Source organism: Ursus arctos, unplaced genomic scaffold (assembly GCF_023065955.2).
Source record: "Ursus arctos isolate Adak ecotype North America unplaced genomic scaffold, UrsArc2.0 scaffold_3, whole genome shotgun sequence".
Taxonomy (NCBI): Eukaryota; Metazoa; Chordata; class Mammalia; order Carnivora; family Ursidae; genus Ursus; species Ursus arctos.
In genome coordinates this window covers 48453582-48475747 of record NW_026622985.1, presented here as the reverse complement: position 1 = coordinate 48475747, position 22166 = coordinate 48453582, and the positions used below count along the sequence as shown (strand labels likewise).

Here is a 22166-nt window from a genome sequence, read left to right as displayed (position 1 = left end):
GACTTAAATCTAGGTAGCCTCCAGAGTCCATTCCCAATCACCAAGCTTCAATGGTGCTTCTATAAAGTGTTCATTCCATTTCACCCTCCTCTGTGCTTGTATATACCCTATACATGCCTCCGGAATGGGACTTCTCAAATTATGGTAAAAGAACAGTATATGTGCATATATATAGTAACATTATATATATACATATACACACTTACAGAAATATAATAATTAACATTAATGTATAGAGATATAAAATAGATTTATATTAATATATTAATAATATGATAATTATTAACATGATTATATATTAATATATTATGATTACTATATAATATTCAGTAATATAATCCAAAATCCTCTGTGAGCCCATTTTGGGCAGAAAGGATAACTCCTTGTACCCATATTTCTAAGATAGTGATCAATACATCATCTACACTCCATGAATGTGTATCTGCTAATGAAAACCCATGTAAATACCACAGCTACTCACTACTGTGGGGTCCTTCCGCCTGCTCAGCTGACATTTGTACTGTCTTTATGATACCTGACTTTCACCTTCAACTTCTGAATCCTGATCCCCTTTCAAATTGCTACCCCTGGTACTAAAGCCACAACAATGTAACACCTGCTATTTTAGAGACAACAATTATAGTAATAACCACAATAAAGACAGGACTTAACATTTATTGAGTATCAACTATGATTTCAGTCTTTTTTACCCTGGGCTGTCACAGTGTCTGGGCTCTATGCAATACAGAAAGCAGTTTTCTCTGGGGCTGGTCTGCATGGGACATACAACAGCCATCCAAAGAGCACTTTAAAATGGAATGCTTACTCAGTAAAAAATTTACTCAAGAAACACCTGAGAGAAAACTGCAGTTCTTTGTTCTTTGAGAAAATCTACAACTCTCCTTTTTTAAAATCAAACCAGAGCTCTTCCTTCTGTGTCACAGAGTATCATCTCTAGCCAGAGTGCATTTCATCAAATGCAATATCCTACTGCTTAGAATTTTAGTTAACGTTTCAACCTACCTTTGGAATGCAATTAGAGGCAGTAACATTGAGTCACAATTTATCTCAGCGTAATGACTTCTGGCTCTTATATATATATTTAAAAAAGCTATTAAAGAATGAGACCAAGAGCTTTCTTCTTCACAATTAATATTTACTAAGTCTCCAGGGCTGAAATTACCTCAGTCTTTTCCTTCAAGTCTACAATCACAGCTGTAGTGTTTTTCCATTACTATAGCAACCACAGGAATGCAAGCATTGTGTTTCCTTCTCTCTCCAAAACATATAAAAGGGGCCAAAGTAGCAACAACCACCAGGAGACAGATAAATACCCTAAAAAATGGTCATAATTAAGAATTTACATTTATGGGAATATTTTGAAAGCACATCTGACTTCAGAGTACTTAGATCATTCAACTATGACAAAATACATATTCATTCAAGTTTATTGAATCAAGATTCATTAGTTTCATTTACAGAGACTTTCCATAAAGGAATCCTAAATTTACCAGTTTTGTCTTTATGTCTAAACAAATGATAGAAAAAAAAAAATCTCCCCATTAAAGTTATAGGGAACTTTCCAAATTACATAAAAACAATGTCTTATTTATACCCAAAGGAAGCTAGAACAGGACCAAAGTATAAGAAGTTAATGGGGTTGATCCCCAATTTTGTTGTTTATACTTCAAAATCATAGTAATAATAAGGACATTCCTTCATGCCTACAGTTGTATCTTTAATCTAAATTCATTACAAAGTAATACAAGCACGGTATTTTAAAAAGAACTCAATGGAACTTTCAAACATCTGACTCCCATTCTGTATATCAATGGCTGTGACTTTAGAAGTCCTCAGCCCAATTTTGCTATAATAAAACTAATTTTAAGGTGAAAGACCTATGGCATAAATAACAGCATTCTTCAACATAAATCGGTAACTTTAGGCTTTGGACATAGGCACATCTGTAGATTTGGTTCGTATATATATATATATTTGGGGAAGGGGGGAAAGGATTTAAAATATCCTTCTACACCACCTACTCTGATCTCTTTTTTCAGTAAAAAAAAAAAAAAAACTGATAAAAAGATAAAATGATGATACTTAGGTAGATCAATAGATATCCCAGTTCTCACAAAGAAAGGTTCCCATCATTTAGTAATTGTGGGTTGTTGTTGGTTTTTTTTTTTTTTTTTTATTTCCAAGGAAGATGGCTACCCCAATTATTTTCTAAGGACACACATATTAAATATGTGTACTAGCCCTGCCAGTCTATGTAAGGCTCTTCCTTGGAAGATGGACTCCCAGACCAAAGGTATAATTTACTGAGATAAGTGCTATAATAGATGCATTTACAAAGCACAGTGGAAACACATAGGATGGGCCCAACTTTTCTTGGAAAATCTTCAGAGAGGGAGGAATGTTTTCTGAGGGGTGTTAAACATATTGTGTTCACTAGACGAAGGTATGATTTTAGGCATAGGGAGCCCCGTGGAAGAAGCATGCCAGAAGATGAAGCAGAAAGTGCGCAGCGAATGGGACAACTAGCAACTTCGTGACAGTTTTAGGATAACTGGGGAGATGGACTGTAGTGAGACGAGACTGTAGAACAAAAAAGCTCTTACAGTAAACCAAGGAAGAAGTTAAATAAAGATGTTATGGTAAAACAGAGGAGATTAATTAGAAAGATATCTAAGAGGGAGACTTCACAGGACTTACTAAACTTGGATACATCTCAAGTCAATAAAAAAGACTAGTTAAAAATAACCATGATAACTTCTTTTTGTTGATATGTAATTGACATATAACATTTTATTAGTTTCAGGTGTACGACATTATAACTTGATATTTGTGTATAGTGAGAAATGATCACCACAATAAGTCTAGTTAACATCCATCGCCTCACATAGTTACAATTTTCTTTTCTTATGATGAGAAATTTTAAAATCTACTCCCTTAGAAACTTTCAAATATATAGGACAGTGCTACTATCGTCACCATACTATACATTACAGCCCCAGGGCTTATTTATTTCATAACTGGAAGTTTACCTTTTGACCATCTCTACCCATGATAACTTCTAACTGGAAAAACATAAATGGCAGAGACAGTGAGATATATTTAACTTCTAGATTTGTCCAAAAAATTATGTGTCCGCTTCTCTGCTTTGTAGTATCCTTCACTCATTATGCTCTGTTTTTGCTTTCCAGTTTACCATTACGATAGTTTAAATTCAGTTAAACATCTTCTCTAACTTACATTTAACAGAAAATGGAAAACACTTACCAAAGTAGTCTACATAAAAAACACCACAAAAAAGTAAACAAGTAATCTCTTGGATTCTCAAATAAACCAGGAAATTTAAATATTTTATAATTATTTTTCCTTAGTCTTTGACCTCCATTCCTTCGCAGAGAGAAAAGAATACTTTTAAAATGTAGTGATCTGACAAATATACTTTTAAATATTATGGAAAGAATAGCATCTCACAATCACATTGTAGAGGAAAAAATCTACCTTAGGTTTTTTTTTTTTTAACAAATTCATTTTATTATGCAGTATTTTAAGAAATAACTATAGAGGCATCTGGGTGGCTCAGTCAGTTAAGTGTCTGACTTCAGCTCAAGTTGTGATCCCAGCACCCTGGGATGGAGCCCCACGTCAGGTTCCCTGCTCAGGGGGAGCCTGCTTCTCTCTCTCCTTCAGGGAGCCTGCTTCTCTCTCTCTCCCTCTGACCCTCACTTTCCCCTGCCAGCTCCTGCTTACACTCCCTCTCTCTCTCTCTCTTCCTCAAATAAAAAAAAAAAAAAAAAATCTAAAAAAAAGAAAGGAAGGAAAGAGAAAGAAAGAAAGAAAGAAAGAAAGAAAGAAAGAAAGAAAAAAAGAAAAGGAAAAAGAAAGAAAGAAACAAGAAAGGAAGGAAGAAAGGGAAAGAAAAAAGGAAAGGAAAGGAAAGGAAAGGAAAGGAAAGGAAAGGAAAGGAAAGGAAAGGACAGAACTATAGCTTGGGATGCCTGGGTGGCTCAGTCGGTTAAGCATCCAGCTCTTGGTTTTGGCCCAGGTCATAATCTCAGGGCCTTGGGATAGAGCCCAGCAATGGGCTTCACACTCAGTAGGGAGTCTGCTTGAGGATTCTCATCTTCTGCCCCTCCCCCCATGCCTTCTCTCTCTCAAATAAATAAATCTTTTTAAAAAAAGAAATAGGGGTGCCTGGGTGGCTCAGTCAATTAAGCATCTGCCTTTGGCTCAGGTCATGATCTTGGAGTCCTGGGATCAAACCCCGTGTCGGACTCCACGCTCAGTGGGAGTCTGCTTGAGATTCTCTCTCTCTCCCTCTGCCCCTCCCACTTGTGCTCTCTCTCACTCTCTCTCTCTCTTAAACAAATCAATGAAATCTTTTTTAAAAAAAGAAATAACTATAGCTTTGTAACATGACTATGTAACATTACTATAGAAGCTTCTGCCTCACTATGACAAGGTAAGACAAAACTATAATCATCTGATCTCATTACTATTAAAGCATGAGAAAGAATATAGCATATTAGAAAGAGGAAGTACACATCACATTCTCTATCTTACCTTCGTTCGGTATTATGTTGTTATGATTTATATTGTTGTATGTCATTCTAACTGATGCATTGTAATATGTCACATCTATCATATTTCTTACGCAGTGTGCTTGCATTAGACATCCAGGCTTCCTTCACCTCCCTGCTACCACAAATCATACTGTGAGAAATAGACTCAATTTTCCTAAGTACTGTAAGACTGCTTTCCAGAATGACTACTTAGGTCTACACTTTCATTAGCAGTACAAAAAATTAGGTCTTCCCACCCCTTTGCCAATGTTTGCTAATGACTCCCTTTTTTAATTTTTGCCATTGTGAGTGAAGTGACTGATGACTTTTGATATATTAATTTGCATCTCTTGCATTACTAGTAAGTTTGAGCATCTCTTCACACAATTGAAAGCCATTCATAGTTCCTCTTCTATGAATTGCCTAGTCATGCTAGTTACCCATTTTGCAATTTTGGTTCCTGTTTTATATACTCATTATAGAAATTAAAGTCACATGTGCACATAAACTCCCCATGTTTTACATAGATAACTATTTTAAGCATATGACTATGTATGCAAAGCACTTGCCTGTGAATAGGCTTACAAAGGTGCTTTTTTTTCCTTTCTAACTTAATCTAACAATTGTAGGATGTTATTTATCAGAAACTTTATTCTTCAATATTCATTGCCTGAGAATTTACACTAAGCGAAAAATTCATTTGAGATGAGAATCCACAAACAGAGCACTGGGAATCTCTAAAGTTTCCACAACAGCAGAATAGTAAAGTAAATTCTATTAGAAGAATATGGTAGAATATACTGTTGCCAATAAAACTATAGTTATAAAGGTTGTATAATAATTCATTTCAGAAACATTTACTGAGTGCTTACAGAGTACCAAGTGCCACATTAGGTGCAAGGAATACAGACTACTACATTTCAGCTCCATACAAAGAGCTCATCATCGAGTGAAGAGAACACACATGCAAACAATTATTATAAATTCTTTGCAAACTGTACAGACATGCTTACATGCAATGTGCTATGAGAACTCAAATGACAGGAAACCTCTGCTGGGTGAAAGGGAAGTGCTTTGAAGATGAGTCTAAAGTTAAGCTGAATTTTAAGAGATACACATTTGGCAACTACCCCAGCAGGGGAGGGAAACTGCCTCCCGGGAAGAAAAGGAAAGCATATGCAAAGGCACTGAGGTGTGAAGGAGAAGACCCTGTCTGGGGAATTCTCCACTGTTTCTTACTACTACAATCCTGGATAGGTATCCAACTCTCGCTGGAGTGAGAGTGGAGGCTGGGAAGATACACAGAAGGCATGTGATGAAAGACTTTTGTGCCCTCCTTTGCCGGCCTGGATACATAACTACCAGAGGCATATAAGCACAGACAGCAGGCATGGGCCTGGGAGTTGGGGATGTGGTGGTGTACAAGACAGACAAGCCTCTACTGAAGGGTGTGAAGTGAAGAACTGACAATCCCATCTACTATTTCAATGGTTATTCCAGGTGCAGTGTGGAATAAAGAGCAGGAACTGAAGCATAGAGGCTAGTTACATTACTAATAAATGTAATGAACCAGACCTGAATTAAAGCAAAAAGAAGTTATGATAGAATTATGGGAAGTAAAACATACAGACACAAACTTGCAGTATTAGCATAATCATCTTTTGAAGAGTACTTCACAGTATAAAATCTTTCAAGTGAATGGTCTAATTTACTCTTACAGTGGTCTCTGTGAATAATATTATCATTGCCTCCATTTTTTTGGTGGATACTGGACATCACGCCCAAGGAAATCAGCCAGCGAATGGAAGAACAGGAAAGCCATCTTAATTCATTAATTTGGTATTCATTCATTTATTCACCAGACATTTAATGAATAGCTTGGACTATGTGTCAGACACCACTCTATGAGCAGGCGGAGTGTGGGGGAATGCCAACAAAATACAGCCTTCTTCCTACAAGAATCTGCAGTCTAGAGAAGAAACCAATAAGCGAAGAGCCGATTACGATGCAGTGCAATGGGCGTTCTGATAAGGGCTAAGCCAGAACTGCCTGTCCGCTCAGAAATGTGTGAAGTAAAGACATAAGGCCAAACCAGAAAGGAAAATCCGTTGTATGAAGGCTGGCAGGCCTGGCATTTATGTTTTCCTACAAGTCACTTAACGTTGCTATGATGACACTTTTACAAGGCTAAAGTCAGACAAAGAAAAGAGAATCATCATCCAACACAGAGCAAAAATGGCTTCATAGCAGCTATTTAATTTCTTTCTATTGACAGAGCTCACAAAAACAATATATGTGGTAACTCAAGGGCAAATATCTGAAACAAACAAGATAGCTAGGTAGAATTTCCCCCAGTTTAAAGAGCTAAGGGTTTAGTAATCAATACCAGCAAATAGACTGAAGAGGTGAAACACAGTAAAATATCAAGAACTAAGGAAACTGGATAAGGTAACATTGTTTGCACTAAAGGATAAACATGTCAAATTGGACTTAATTACCAATGATGCCTACAGCTTTGCCAGCTGCGTGATAATTCAAATCACTCCACTTCTTCACCAAAATATGTTTGAGAATTTGTTTTGTGATACATGAGAACATCATGTAAAAAGTGCCAATTCTAGACTGAGTTTAAAAAAAAACACAAATTTATTTTTCATATTGCATGAGGACATTATCCACATGAGGCTCAAGTAAACTAAGAATTAGAGTATTTGCCTATTCGAGGTAAATAGAAAGTTTGGGGTTTGGGGAACTGGGGGTAGGGTGGTTGGGGTGATTGCCTAGAACACGGAAACATTATTTCATTATTAATTTCACTACGTAGGTTTTGTCTTAGTAGAGCACACACTGATCAGAATGCTCATCAGATACAAGTCTGAGGGACAATGTCTTTTTGTCTTTGACGAAGCCGTGGTGGATTTTGGAGAGAACACTGGAGTCAAAGCGGGAAAGTCCATGGTTTGCTCTACCTCTTGCCAGCTGTGTCTCCTTGGGCAAGCCACTTAATAGCTCTGAAATCCAAATGCCTCAGGCAATTTCACATAAAGTTGTTGTGATGTTTAAGTGAGATAACATGTGCCAGCATTTGCAAAACAATAAAATGTCACATAAATATCAGTTATTTATTACCCTATGTATAATTGTAAAGGGCATTATTAAACGCTAATCAAAACCAAAACGGTTTTTTAAAAAAATTCTTGACTAGACGCAGGCTTTATCTGCTTTCATTACCTTGTCACCTCATAATACTCATGTTGAAGCTTTTTTTTTTTTTTTTTTGGAAGATGTAGGGTCATAATTGATGGGCTCCAACAGAACACAATCCAGAACTTTAGAGAACAAGGAAAAGATTAACATTTTTCAAGTACTATAGGGAAACTGTAGTAATTAGAATACGTTCTCTGAGAATTTCGATACTCAAAACCTCCACATAATTAACTATTCCTCTGTCCCTTCTTGGTTTGACTTAGTAATTGCACGCTCTTCTTAAGGGAGAGAAACAAAGGTTAGGTGACTGACAGAAAGCTCAAGCTAGAAACAATCCTTAGATCTTCAGACTCTGAATCCAGGCCTGTATTAACTGTGTCACAATAAACCTTTCAAGTTGCCACTGACTCAGATAAAACATCAGCCCATTTGTGTCATTGTTCCTTTATCTGTTGTGCCTATTTGAAATATTACCTTGAGTCATACCAGATAAAGAGAGTGACCTAAAGCAGGCACCTCTTCCTTCCACTACCACCTCTGTACCTTGAGAGATGCAAGCCACGTCTCAAAAGCCTCAGGGAGAAAATTTTCTGGGAAGAAAAATGGCAAATAAAGCACTTCTAAGCATTACAAAGAAGAAAAATTTTAGGGGGAAGTTTTTTCTCATTAGCCTTATAACTGGCAAGTTGAAGTTCTGACAGGGTTCCTTGAGTTCCATGATAAGCCTATTTAGGGGAAAATACATGTTCTCTGGTTACTACATACGTAATTCCATTATAGGCTCAGAGATACAAACAGCAACAACAGTAACAATTACATAGCACATACTGTGTGTCATACACTGCCCTATGCATTTTATATATTACCCCACTGTCCCCACATACCACCAACACTATCTCTGGGGTACCAAAAAACTAGCCAATATGTATCCCACTGTTACCCTTCAGGTAACAACAATAATCTTTAGGAAACTCTGAAGCAGCTCCTAAGGACCAGCTTCCTGAAGGAGATACAAGTTCCACCCTCCTAGCAAAACAACTATCTAGAAAACAAGCAGAACAATTTTAATCCCCTTTACTGGGTATTTAGTACCAAGAGGCAGGAGACATCCTGAGAAATAAAATTTTGTAAGAAACTTAAGACAGAAATTTCCCTCCAGATAATATACAAATAAGGACCTAACTTTTCCTGCTCAAATTGAGGGAGGTCAATGAAATCCTACTTACCCCAAGTGCAAAAGGCCTTTTGCAGCAGATAGATTTTTGCTAAGTGTTAGCAGAATCATTCACATTGAAAAAACATCTGCTTCCCAAAAAGAGCACTTATTTGTGCCATAGAAAATAGGAAGAGAAATAACTAGAGCCAGTAGAAATACAGCACAATAGCTCGATGCTTCACAGATGGCATTTGAGCAACTGCAGACATAAACAAAACACTCTGCAATGAGGCTATGGGCTCAGGTTCAAGGAAGTGATGAGCATGTGGGTGTGTAAGATGTGTGGGCCAGTACAGATCATGGAAGTGAAGACTCAAAGCCAGGATGATGACCAGAGGGGGTCTTGTATGACCCTGTTCGACAATATTCCAGTGGGTGAGCAGGTAAACAGCAGACTGTTGGCTCTTTCATTTTGTTTTGATTTGTTTTAACTTAAAACTTGAATTTGGTTGTTTAGAAAACTGTCTAGGATGAATTCAATTCATCTCTAACCAGTCTTTTGGTGAACTTAGGAATCTACTGTCACGTGCTGCCTTCAAGTCTTGTTATGCAGAAGAATTCCCCAGCCTGTTGTGACCAACCAAAATTGTGGCCACTATTTTGAGAGGTCCATATGGGACAAAGCACGCAGTAGTCCTTTTGAAAAAAGGCTTTTCTTGATTCAGCATACCCTTCTTGTTTATATCCCGAGCACAGAGCATGAAGAGAGAGCAGGAGGGATTACTTGCACTAACCCCATAACCCTTCACAGAGCAAGAGGCAGAAATTACCACACAAACGCAAATGTACAATAGCCTGACCTAATTCTGAAGCAGTTTTAATTAACTTATAAACTAAATTTGAAATAACACCCAATCTCAACAGAATTATAACTTACTTTTTCACTCCACAACACTGTGTTGAATCTAGAAATAAAGGGATAAGGGCACAGTTTGTCTTCTGAACTGGCCAAATATGGCTGATATGAAAGTAAAGTAATTCCAAAACAGTAATCATAAAGCTTTTTATAATTATTAAAGGCTATATCAGAGGACAAAGCTCCAGTTACTTAATTCCATTAAATATCTACTTTATAATGCTAAATGCAGGTGAAGGACATTAGTGTTGCTATTTAAAATAAGATGAAATGTTAAGCTCTTCAGAGACCATAAAACGGTGGCGCCAGATTTTCATACTTATAACTCGATAGGACTATTTCTACAGAATAAGAATCTGGCTTACGTTGTGTAATCATTTAAAAGGTCCCAATGTCTCCTTCCTGGCTCTCTTCTCACCTCTCAAATGTCAAAAACACATTTCCTGACGCAGCTGAGAGGCATGCCAGTTCCCCGTCAATGAAAAGTAAGAATGAGAACTTTGACACAATGGCCATCAACAGCTCTCTGTGGGCCGCCACTGTTTGGAACCTGTTTCTCTCTCTGGTGATGAAACCTCTTGGTCTGATGCCTCTCCTCTCTGTTCTATATCCTTTTCAAGCAATAGTTTCTTTTTCGAGATTCCAAATAAGCCATGCAATTTGTCTCTACTCTCAGCCACTACTTGGTTTTGGAACACAAAACCATTTCTTAAGAAGATCAGGCACCAAAATAATCAAACCCTTAATTGTCTAGCATTCCTGTAATTCTGCAGTGACTGGAAGCCTTAAAAAAAAAAAAAAAATGTGTACCCAGGAAAATAATCCCATGTGTAAATGTTAAGCTTAGTGGAAGTTTAGGAATAAAACAATAAATAATGGAAAACTAAATTAGGACAAAGGTAATGGGGCTTTACTTTCAGGGCTAAGTAGGGCTGTATCATTTTGCCTTGTCATTTTACTTAGTGAACTCAATGTTCCTTTATTTACATAACTAGTATGTGAGTATTCAATAAATATTTGCTGTTAGCATTTTATAGCAGTGATTGGGCATCCAGGTACCTCTAAATAGCAGTGAAAACAGAAACAGAAGAAGGAAGAAGTACATAGTATTGTATATAATATTAATTTAAAAATACTCAGGGCAGAGTAATAGTTATTCCAAGGAGATAACCATCGGAAAAATATACCGTGTGCATGGTAACAGACGGTAGCTACATCTGGTGTGAGCACAGCATAACTATATATAAAGATACCGAGTTGCTATGTTGTACAACTGAAATTAATGTAACACCGTGTGTCAACTATACTCAAATTTTAAAAATTTTTAAATAATAATAATGAAAAAAAAACTGTATCAGTGGAGAACTCCATGGAGAAGAGACCCTGGCTTCTTGTTCTCTGTTCAAGTCCGAATAAATGGAAATACTGCCTGACACATGTAAGACACTAAAAATATGCTGAATGAATGAATGCAGTCACTCATACTAAAACTTCCCTGTGAGGTTCACAATACACATGAGCTAATCAAAGACCCTAAGTAGTCCTGCTGTTAAAGAAACCTATTTACAGGGGGGCCTGGGTGGCTCAGTTGGTTAAGCATCTGCCTTTGGCTCAGGTCATGATCCCAGGGTCTTGGGATGGAGCCCCATCGGGCTCCCTGCTCAGCAGGGAGCCTGCTTCTTCCTCTCCTTCTGCCCCTCCCCCTGCTTGTGCTCTCTTTCTTTCTCTCTGTCAAACAAATAAATAAAATCTTTTTTTTAATGTTTTTTTATTACATTATGTTAGTCACCATACAGTATATCCCTGGTTTCTGATGCAAGGTTCGATGATTCATTAGTTGCGTATAACACCCAGTGCACCATGCAATATGTGCCCTCCTCACTACCCATCACCAGTCTATCCCATTCCCCCAACTTTTAAAAAAGAAAAGAAACCTATTTACTTTCTTTTTTAACCTACAGTTTTTAAAACTTACCTGACACAGAACACTTTTCGGGGGGGCAGGGACTCTTCATATTTCAAGGAGCTAATATGTTAAGAAATGTGTCCCAACAATAGAAATTTAGGGACTATCCATTAAGTGCAGCATATTGACCCTGAACATACAGACACAATTTGTATCCTCAAAGAGCTTAGAGTCACATGGTAAAGACTGATATATATCTATGAGATATATATACATATACCTCATTATGATAAAAGGCCAAGATGAAATGTGTTATATTTATATTTAAAATATACTTATACATTTTATATATTACACTACTATAAATGCTCTATCAGTATAAATATATTAGTATAACATAGTAACAACTATTGTACCTTACTGTTATAATCTATCATAAAATATTAATTGATATTGTGATCATATAATAATATTAGACTAATATAAGTTTTATTGAAGGCTAGAGGCTCTTGTAGTAAAACCAAACTTAGAGGGAAAGTAACAGAAGCAAAAAACTTTAAATGAACTCTCAGTTTAGTATAAGATTTTAGTGCCTTAAGTATATAAAATGAAATAAAATTCTCATTTCTCTTCTAAATCTTCCCACTTTTCCATTATATACAAAATCACCTTGAAATCAGATCACTCCAATGAATCTTTTATCATGTACGAGTCCTAGAAACTTATTTTTGAGTTTGCAGGGCTAGCTGGCTATCAGTTAGTATAAATTCTCAACCACAAGATGACAAAAGAAACACCTGGTTAATTATCTTTTGCTTCTTTGCTCACATTATACACAATATTGTCCCAAAAAATTCAAGAAAGCTTACACAAACACATATACTCCAATACACATAGCTGCTCAGAGGTAAAGCTGAAACAAGTTTGAGGCATTGTAACTGCAAGCACTTTTCTGATGCTCATAAAGAGATAAAGCATGTCCCAATCATACGTTATCTCTAAAGTGTTACTCCATTTTTTTCACATCACTGTTGAAAATCCTAAGGGAACAACACCTCTATAAAAAGGGAATAGGGCTTAGACTTAACTAAAAGTGAGAAGCAGAATTCTGGTCCTGGTGTCAGTAGACACACGTATGGGTAATAATAACAAACACCCAATGATTAAGTCTGCACAGCTTACAATACATGTTGCTAAAAAGTCCCCCACAAGATAGAAGAAAACTAATCTTTGTTCGTCCAGTGAGCAACTATATTCTAGATGGAGTGTTTAAATCTTTACATCCATGATACCATGTAGTCCTCCAACAATATTTACAAGTTCTCATGATATCTTTTTTTTTTTTTTAATTCATTTGACAGAGAGAGAGACAGCCAGTGAGAGAGGGAACACAAGCAGGAGGAGTGGGAGAGAAAGAAGCAGGCTCCCAGCGGAAGAGCCTGACGTGGGGCTCGATCCCAGAACTTCAGGATCACGCCCTGAGCCGAAGGCAGACGCTTAACGACTGAGCCACCCAGGCGCCCCAACAAGTTCTCATGATATCTTAATTAAAAATACAAATGCTGGGGTTTGGAGAACAATGGTGACCATTTCCAAATCTCCTCCTCACCCTCCCAAAACAATAAAATCAACAAGAGTAAGAACTAATCCACACTAGACCCATGACTTCAGCATTGGATAGACCACACTCTAAGGTCAAATTATACATAAGTAAAAGAAAGAAAAACCACATTCCAACAGAGTTTCTACCATCTGTCCATGCTGCAACCAGCCTGTGGATACAGAGAACAATGGAGGGGAAACTGAACAGGTTCTGTGAAAGAGCAGAAGATCTACTTAGAGGAAACACAGACAAAATATCCCCAGAAAAGGAAGCAAAACTACAAATGCAAAAATGATGTTAACAGCTGTGGACTTGGTAGTTCATGGGCCTGGCAATGGGGAAGGAAGTTGGAAAGTCAAGGGACCAGAAGTGGTGAAAATCATATGAAGTAACATTTCTGAAATTCTGTAGGTGGGGGATGAGGATGGGGGACGACAGAGAGTTTGGGCTTGTTTAATGGAATTCCATAGTCTGTGTCATGAGGCCATCCACAGAAGGATGCATTTTCAACTCTGGCCCCAGTCAGGAATCAGAAGTAAAACATTCTGACACCGCACTCTCCCCAATCACAGCAGAGGTATATGATTAGAGAACAGACTCTCCAGTTAGAAAGCCGACCTGCAGCACTAAACAAATGAGGGAAGTCAATGCTGGAGGAATAAATGGCTCAAGATATTCCACAGGGCTTACGAAGGGAAAAATAAAATAAAAACTTCCATAGTGATGATATTAATCAATATTAAGGGATCTTAGAGCAGTTGCAGTAGTAGAGACAAAGTATTTTCTGCAAATAGAAACAGGGTCCACTGAAACAAAGAAAAAAGGCACACAAGAACATGAGATAAACAAAATCAGGAACACAGAGAACTAAGATCACAGATACCTGTGTAAGAACAGAACTGAACAATTCTCTTATCCATATTCTTTCTTGCTCATATCCATTTTCACCAATTCCTGAATCAAATGACTGAGATTTGCAACATTTGTTCTCTAAGTTGTTATATAATAGAAGTCTATATTATCGGCCATTCTCAAAGATTATGCATATCACCTTCATGAAGCTCTGGATTAAAGAACATTTCTAAGTATTTATATCCAGATGTCTGGGGCTGTGTGAATTCTACCTAATTACTACATTCATATTTTAAGGCCCAAAATGCGGGGTCAGGAAAACCAGTTAAGTTACACCCTTCAAAAAATATCCATTAGCCACATTTGTTTGTTTCCATGTGTTATATGTGACACCTTGACTTGTTAAGAATTTTAACTGAAATGGAAAGCAGCTAGTTTTGCAGAATACAGGTAATGATGTGAACAAATTTATTTCCATGTATTTGTTATGTATATCCAATTACAGGCACCTATTTTAAGTTCGTAAGATAAAGATATTTCTTTGTTTTTGTCCAATAAAGTTTCATGCAAGGGACTGAATGAAGGGTCTATTTCCAGGAGACTGTTTTTGCCATTGAAAACTCTGTCTTCTTCAGGCATTTGCTGAATGATGCATTAGCAGGAGCTACAAGGATCACATTGTTTCACACCAAATAGCCTCTACACTTTGATTCATATATCACACATGTTCTGTTTCTTACATTTCTGTTTTCACACCCACTACCTAAGTGCAAAGGGATTTGAAGACAAGTACCACAGTTTTCTAACTTTCAGCTGCTTTGGTTGTATTGATGGAGGAAGTTATGGAACATGTAGAAAATAGAATCAAGATTAAGGAGATCATATTTCTGTTTTATGCCCTGTGATACAGTGAAGTTCACCAAGTAACAATTACTCAAAACATTCATTTTAGATCATTTAGCTTCACTGAAAACCCCTTAAGTTGGCAAATACAATTTTTAAAAAATATTATTTATTCTGGAGAAGAGTCAGAGGTGTGACTTCATGGAATGTGAAGGAGGCTATCAATAACAATAAATGGTTGTTACATAAAAGAAATTGACATATAACTCTCCTTATCTTTTGAAAAAGTTAAAACAAGGGAGTGAGTTTAAATGACTCCAGGAAAGTTTATTTCTTATAGATACTGAGATACAATAATGAGGACAGTTAGATACTTTCTTAATGGTGTTCAAAAATACATGTGTGCTGGGGCGCCTGGGTGGCACAGCGGTTAAGCGTCTGCCTTCGGCTCAGGGCGTGATCCCAGCGTTATGGGCTCGAGCCCCACATCAGGCTCCTCCGCTATGAGCCTGCTTCTTCCTCTCCCACTCCCCCTGCTTGTGTTCCCTCTCTCCCCGGCTGTCTCTATCTCTGTTGAATAAATAAATAAAATCTTAAAAAAAAAAAAAATACATGTGTGCTCTGCTAATGAGTCCTGAAATTTTTAGTAGTTACTCTGCCTGGTGATTCCCAGATTCTAAAAGTTAATTAAACAGATAACCTTAGGGAGTCTTGTCTAATACTATTAATTCACATTTTATAAATTAATTTAGATAAGTTCCTGATCAACCAAATGAACAGGTAACACATGTTCACCTCCCTAATTAAGGCTGTACTCTTAAAATAACAGAATTAATTTTATAATGGAAAGGACCCTAGCTACCAAATAAGTAAATAAGCCCTTTAATTTTATAGAGAATGGAAGTGAGGCTAGAAATATTACAGACCTTTTCAATACCACATAGAGTAATAACTAATTCTGTATAGCTCAGGAATCCTGGTTTCCAAGTTCATGGTTTTGCCAGTATACCTCATTTGCTACTTTATCTGAAACTACAAATTTATTATTTATTATGTGGACATACTGCTCTTTGTCTGATCTACCTTGGAGGCAACCTTCCTAACCTCCAGAGTGCCTGGGAAAAGACTTAAGTATCTGTTTTCACGCCAATGCACAATGTTTTTTGCATAATTTTTTAATGACCACCATGGAACCCATAGAGTGAACAAAAGCAGTACTATGTCAATGTTAACAAAATGAGAATGAGAAAAATCAAATAGAAAGGTAAGGGGGTGACTTAGCCACAAATAAAATCAAGTTTATGATGGAAGAAGGGACAAGGTGGACCAGAGAGCATACCTAAAACACAGGAAGCGCTAAATAAATATTTTTAAATAAATCAAGAGAACAATACAGAGTAAATGGTATCTATAAAGGATAAACATGTGGATTCTTGTCCACCCTCCTTGTATCTTTCTATTTTAATTCACAATTCCTCCTTAGCCACAATTTGCCATCTGCTGACCGTCTACTTAGCACATGACTCTGCTCTACCAGATGCTACTTTTCATTTCTCCTTCGCAAAAATAGTCATGGAACACAGCTTAGCACTATTACCTTTACTCAATTACATTCTATTTTTCAACTTTATCAAAAACCTGAACAACCTATCAGAAGCACTGTCTAGTAGACTCAAAGACAGTTAGGCTTTCCAATGAAAAAATGCTTTGAAAACATATTTTTGACAAAGTAGGAAAAAATTCCTTATATATTTTTATTATATATGTACATGCACATACAAATTTGACCACCCAAAGTAGATGGAGAATAAAATACTAAATATCATTTAGCATACAATGCCACTTAACCATATCTGTCCATTCCAAATGGTTCTAAACATATATTGACATAAAACAAAAATTCTAATTTTTCCAAACAAGGGCTTAATTAAAATAGAAATGTGGTATTCAAAAATCATTGGCAGTAAACTCTATGGCTTTTGATGGCTAGAACATCTGCCTTTAAAGAAATATGAATCTAAACAGAAACTTCAATTTGTCAAAGAATAAAGTCAAAATCCCACTGTTATGATTCAAAAAATCCTTAAAGCATTTTCTAGACATTAAAGGTGTAGATACCCATGATGCTCCCTTCATGTAATCACTGACCGCCTGGAAAAGAAGGAAGACAATCACTCTTAAAACGTAGAGGACCTGATCACGAAGGGAGGCCAAATGAAAGCTCTAAAGGAGGGAAAAAGACTGTCAACATCAGCAAAGCTGTCTCTAAAAGGCAACTTCATCAGTGTGGACTTGCCTAAGATAATCTGAGGGGCTGCACTGTTAGCATCTTTCTTAGGCCCCTCAACAGGCATTGGTGAGGATGCAGAGAAAGGGGAACCCTCTTGTGTTGTTGCTGGGAATGCTAACTGGTGTAGCCACTCTGGAAAACAGTATGGAGGTTCCTCAAAAAGTTAAAAATAGAACTACCCTACTACCCAGCAATTGTACTACTAGGTACTTACCGAAAGGATACGAAAATACAGATTCGGAGGGGTACATCCCCCTGATGTTTATAGCAGCATTATCAACAAATAGCCAAACTGTGGAGAGAGCTAGCCCCAATGTCCATTGACTGATGAATGGATAAAGATGTATTGTATACACACATACACACACACACACACACACACACACACACGAAAACACATAATGGAATACTACTCAGCCATCAAAAAGAATGAAATCTTGCCATTTGCACTGACATTGATGGAACTAGAGTGTGTTCTGCTAAGTGAAATCAGTCAGAGAAAGAAAATACCATATGATTTCACTCATATGTGGAATTTAAGAAACAAAACAGATGAACATATGGGTGGGGGCAGGAAGAGGAGGGGTAACAAACCATAAGACCCTTAACGACAAGAGAACAAACCGAGGGTTGATGGAGGGAGGTGTGGGGGATGGGCTAGATGGGTGATGGGTATTAAGGAGGGCACTTGTTAATAGTGAGCACTGGGTGCTGTATGTAAGTGAGGAATCACTGGAATTCTACTCTGGAAACCAATACTATACTTATGTATGTTGACTGACTAGTATTTAAATAAAAATTTAAAAAGGAAAAAGACTCTGAAATTGAATTTTTTTTAAAGATTTATTTATTTATTTATTTATTTGACAGAGAGAGAGAGAGCACAAGCAGGGAGAGTCGAGAAGGAGAAGCAGGCTCCCAGTACTCTGGGATCATGACCTGAGCCGAAAGCAGACACTTAACCAACTTAGCCAGCCAGGCACTCCTTGGAATTGAGCTTTAGGGTTTCTTTTGTTTTTAATGTTTTCCAGTTGTTCAGAAAAACAGAGTATAGTGCAGTGCCCCTCAGCTTCTTCCCCTAAACAAGCACAAGATCCAGACCAGTCTCTGCATCTGCCCAATACAAGAGATGAACCTAGACATCAGCAGCTAACTACAAAGGAAAGGTCTTCAATGTTAGGTCATCTTGGATAGCACATGTCTTTGGAGTGGACTGATATACCAATACCTGTATTTTCTCTTATGAACAATGACTAGGGAGTCTAAGCATACCTAAAGTCATCTAGCTTCTTTAGATTTATTTATTTTAATTAAAGAGAGATTTCTTAGCTTCTGAGTCATTTGTATTAATTCATAAATACCTCTCCCTATTTATGTTTAACTAAAAAAGGTACATAGATACAAAGAAATTTCATTCCTGGCACTTGAAAAACTTAAAACCATCTGGTTTGGGCTATAAATTTACTTTATATGGGGCTCTATTATAATTAGTATTTGATGAAGAATTATGAAGAGACATATCTAGTCTGAAAGATAATTCTTTGCTATGGTCTTTCCACATTTCACATGTCACCATAATTTTTCCTTATGCATAAAATACTTTTATTTATTTGAATAGCACAATTCTCATTGGTAAAAAGTAGTCTAACAGAAACCATGTAATTCATAGGGTCCAAGTGATTTCCAACAAATACACATACCAACTGAATACCTGAAAAACAGATGACATTACCTAGGTCCTTTAACCAAAGGTTCCTGATTGATTTTTAAAAGGTATGCCCCCAAACCATCTCACAAGTAATAAGGCTACAGCAATCTCCTGCAAAATAGACACAGCAAATCCTGCTAAATCCTACCTTTAAATCAAATATTTGCATTTAGCACATATGTTCTTGTCAGTGAATTGTTCAGTTCTCAGAAACATAATCTAAATGGAATTCAGGCAACTGATGACATATGTCTACGGGGGAACCTGTGTAAGTTCAGAGGACTTAGAGCAGTGCCTTCAAAACCACCTTGATGTAATCACTGGAATTAATTTTTTTTTTTTTGCTTTAACAACATATATGAGATTTTTTTTTTTTTTAATCAGACAGTGGAAGACATGATGGTTCATATACACCCTGTGTTCTAATGTCCCTTGGTTTTGCATAAGAGGCATACTTTGGGAGAAAAAAAGAAAAACTGACAAAGTGAGAAGAACTGATAGAATAAAGGAAATACAAAGCCTTGATTCTTCCCCTCTGGATATCCAGGATCTCATATGGTTCCACATCCTCCACAGGTTTTTGATTTTCAAAGAAAGGAATGTGTATCTTTACCATGTGGTCTCCATATCCAGGAACAAAATTATGTTCCTATGTGATTTAATTTAATTCCCTTGAGTTAAAGATACCTGAAATGAATAACTTAATACTAAAATTTTATATTTGCTTTTGACTTTTTCTACTGCATTTAGTAGGAAAATAGAATTTTTGTTTTCTTATTTAGTGAGGAGTTATCTATAACCTACAAAGACCTCATGTTCCCCCATAGCAGTGAGTGGACAGCATTGAGGTACCAGCTGCACCGTTTAGAAAGAAACCACTGGGTGTTATATGCAACTGATAACTGATAACATCTGAAACTTTAAGTTGGCTAATTGAATTTAAGTTAAAAAAAAAAAGTCTTTCCAAATCCAAGATTTCCAAAATCTTACTTAAAAATACATAATCCCAAATAGGATTTACCTATTTGGCAAATAGGTAAATTTACCTTTTTCTCTACCTGTTTGGTCCCTGTTGAGCACTAGTGTGTGACCTCAACAGAGAGGAAAATTGATTTTTTGAATAAAATTAAATAATCCAGATGCTGGCAGATACATAGGAAGCTGATGGAAGGATTGTCAAACTAAAGGCAAAAGGGTAACATTTTATCATTGATGAGCTCCCTGAAGTCACACCCAATTTAAATGCACTCTTCTTCTCTATCCACCATTATTTATTAGCATAATTCTAATGTTTTTGGCAAAACACATGGCACAGCTCCAACCATAGCTCAGTAGCCATCTCTCCTATACTGGGTCTTTCAACCCTATTTTGATATTTTGTGTCTCTCTACCCTGTTTTCTAATGTTATTTGTGCTTTTATCTTTTACCTACTCCCTCCTTATCAACTTTCATTTGTCTTTAAAATGAGGATAGACAAAAAAATTAACTAATTAATTAATTTAATTTAATGAGGATAGACAAACCAATATTACACAATGAAAGTGTAAAGTGGCATCACAGTCATAGCTACCGCAATCCTGAAAGCGCTGTTAAGGTTTCCTTTCATTGAGACGTTTTACACACAAAGAAATTCTAAGTAACTAACTACAGAGGAGAAACCAAGAAAGAAAACAGACCCAAAAATATGACATCAAAGAATTTGTGCAAGACTTTTATGCTAAAGCAAATAGAGAGTTTTGTTCTTAGCCCTTTAAAAACAATAATCACGTTCTGATAGAATAGCATATCTAAATTTAGAATGTGAAGTGCAAATAAAATATACTGGGAGGATCAACACATGTTAGGAACAGTATAAAATGCAGCTTGAACTAATAAGGGTTTGGATCTATTTAGTTATGCTAAATTGAAATATATCTACAAAGTGAACTCTGGTTTTCTAAGACTATGGTTTAGATGCATTAAATGTTTAAGCAGATCTCGCACTTAAATCACACTCTTGTGGCTTAAGGGTACTGATACTCTTGTGCACATGCACAAAATAGTGAAGTCAGGAACCGCAGATACACATTTATACTTTTAAATCAAATTTAAAATCATGAAAAGTAATTTTTCTACAAACGTTTTTCTCTAATTTCCATCTTTTGCTGCCTCTCTCAATTATGAAAACTTCAGTGCATTTGTTGCCAATTTAAGGCATATAAACAAACCTACTCTCAGACCAACTGGTGTAGGCCAAGGTCGCCAAAATCTTGTTTAAAAATATATTATCCTGACGGTGATCCGAGCTTGCTTATATGCACATCACAACGTACAACACGCTCATCTTTCTGGCGGCATGTGTGTGATGGAAGGTCCTCTGTAACAGGTCACTGCCTACAACAATCACTTATATCTTGGTTTAGTCAGAGCACTAACATTTGTTCCACAGACCCTCTCCTTTACTGGCTCACCTTCAAGCTGGATGCGGTTCTTTGAGAAAATGCTCAATTTCCTCAGAGAGACCGAGCGGTGACATACGGGATTGTTCCTACAGCCAGAATGACGTGTGGTGTGATTCCTGCCTGCCGCATCACAGCACCTGACAAGCACCTAGCAGTCACTGCTGTCCCTAGAAAACCACAGTGACAAAGAACTGTCTTGTGGCTGCAGCAGAATGAATTCCTGTCACCAGTTCCTGCCTCAGATATTCACTCATGATTCATAATTTCATTCCTTGAACCTAAGCTTCGCTATAATGTGACAACTCGACGAAGAAGAAACTAAATGTCCTTACATGAATGTCATCCTGAGCTTACACACAAACATTTCTTTGGTTACTGGGGCTTCGCATTCACACCGGGGTAACTTCTCCTACCTCTAACATTGCACCAGCACTCACTGAAAGGCTGATACACTGAAAAGATGGCAATTCCTTCTCTTCGCCAGCCTCCTCAAAATTGCCATGCTGTATTATATAATACTTCCTTAGCTAGATTCCAAGAATTCTATAAGCTGTAATTTAATCCTAGGGAAACCAGAGGATATTAAATGATCTAAACTGTCTTAGCCAGAAATCTCTGATTTGGCTGCCCTTTGAAGTTTGTATCTGAAACTTTTTGATGTCTTAA

The 22166-nt window shown here is 36.9% G+C and overlaps 1 long non-coding RNA gene across 2 annotated transcripts in view; it reads right to left on the bottom strand.

Annotated features, from left to right (window-relative positions):
- LOC113261137 (uncharacterized) overlaps nt 1-22166 on the bottom strand; it is a 358028-nt gene that overhangs the window by 311505 nt on the left and 24357 nt on the right. The window contains exon 1 of one of the 2 annotated variants that reach the window (XR_006410371.3): nt 9011-9948. The exons of the other annotated variant lie outside the window; for it this stretch is intronic. This is a non-coding gene — a long non-coding RNA (uncharacterized LOC113261137). Of the gene's footprint in view, nt 1-9010; nt 9949-22166 lie in introns of those variants that run through there. 2 annotated transcript variants of the gene reach the window in all.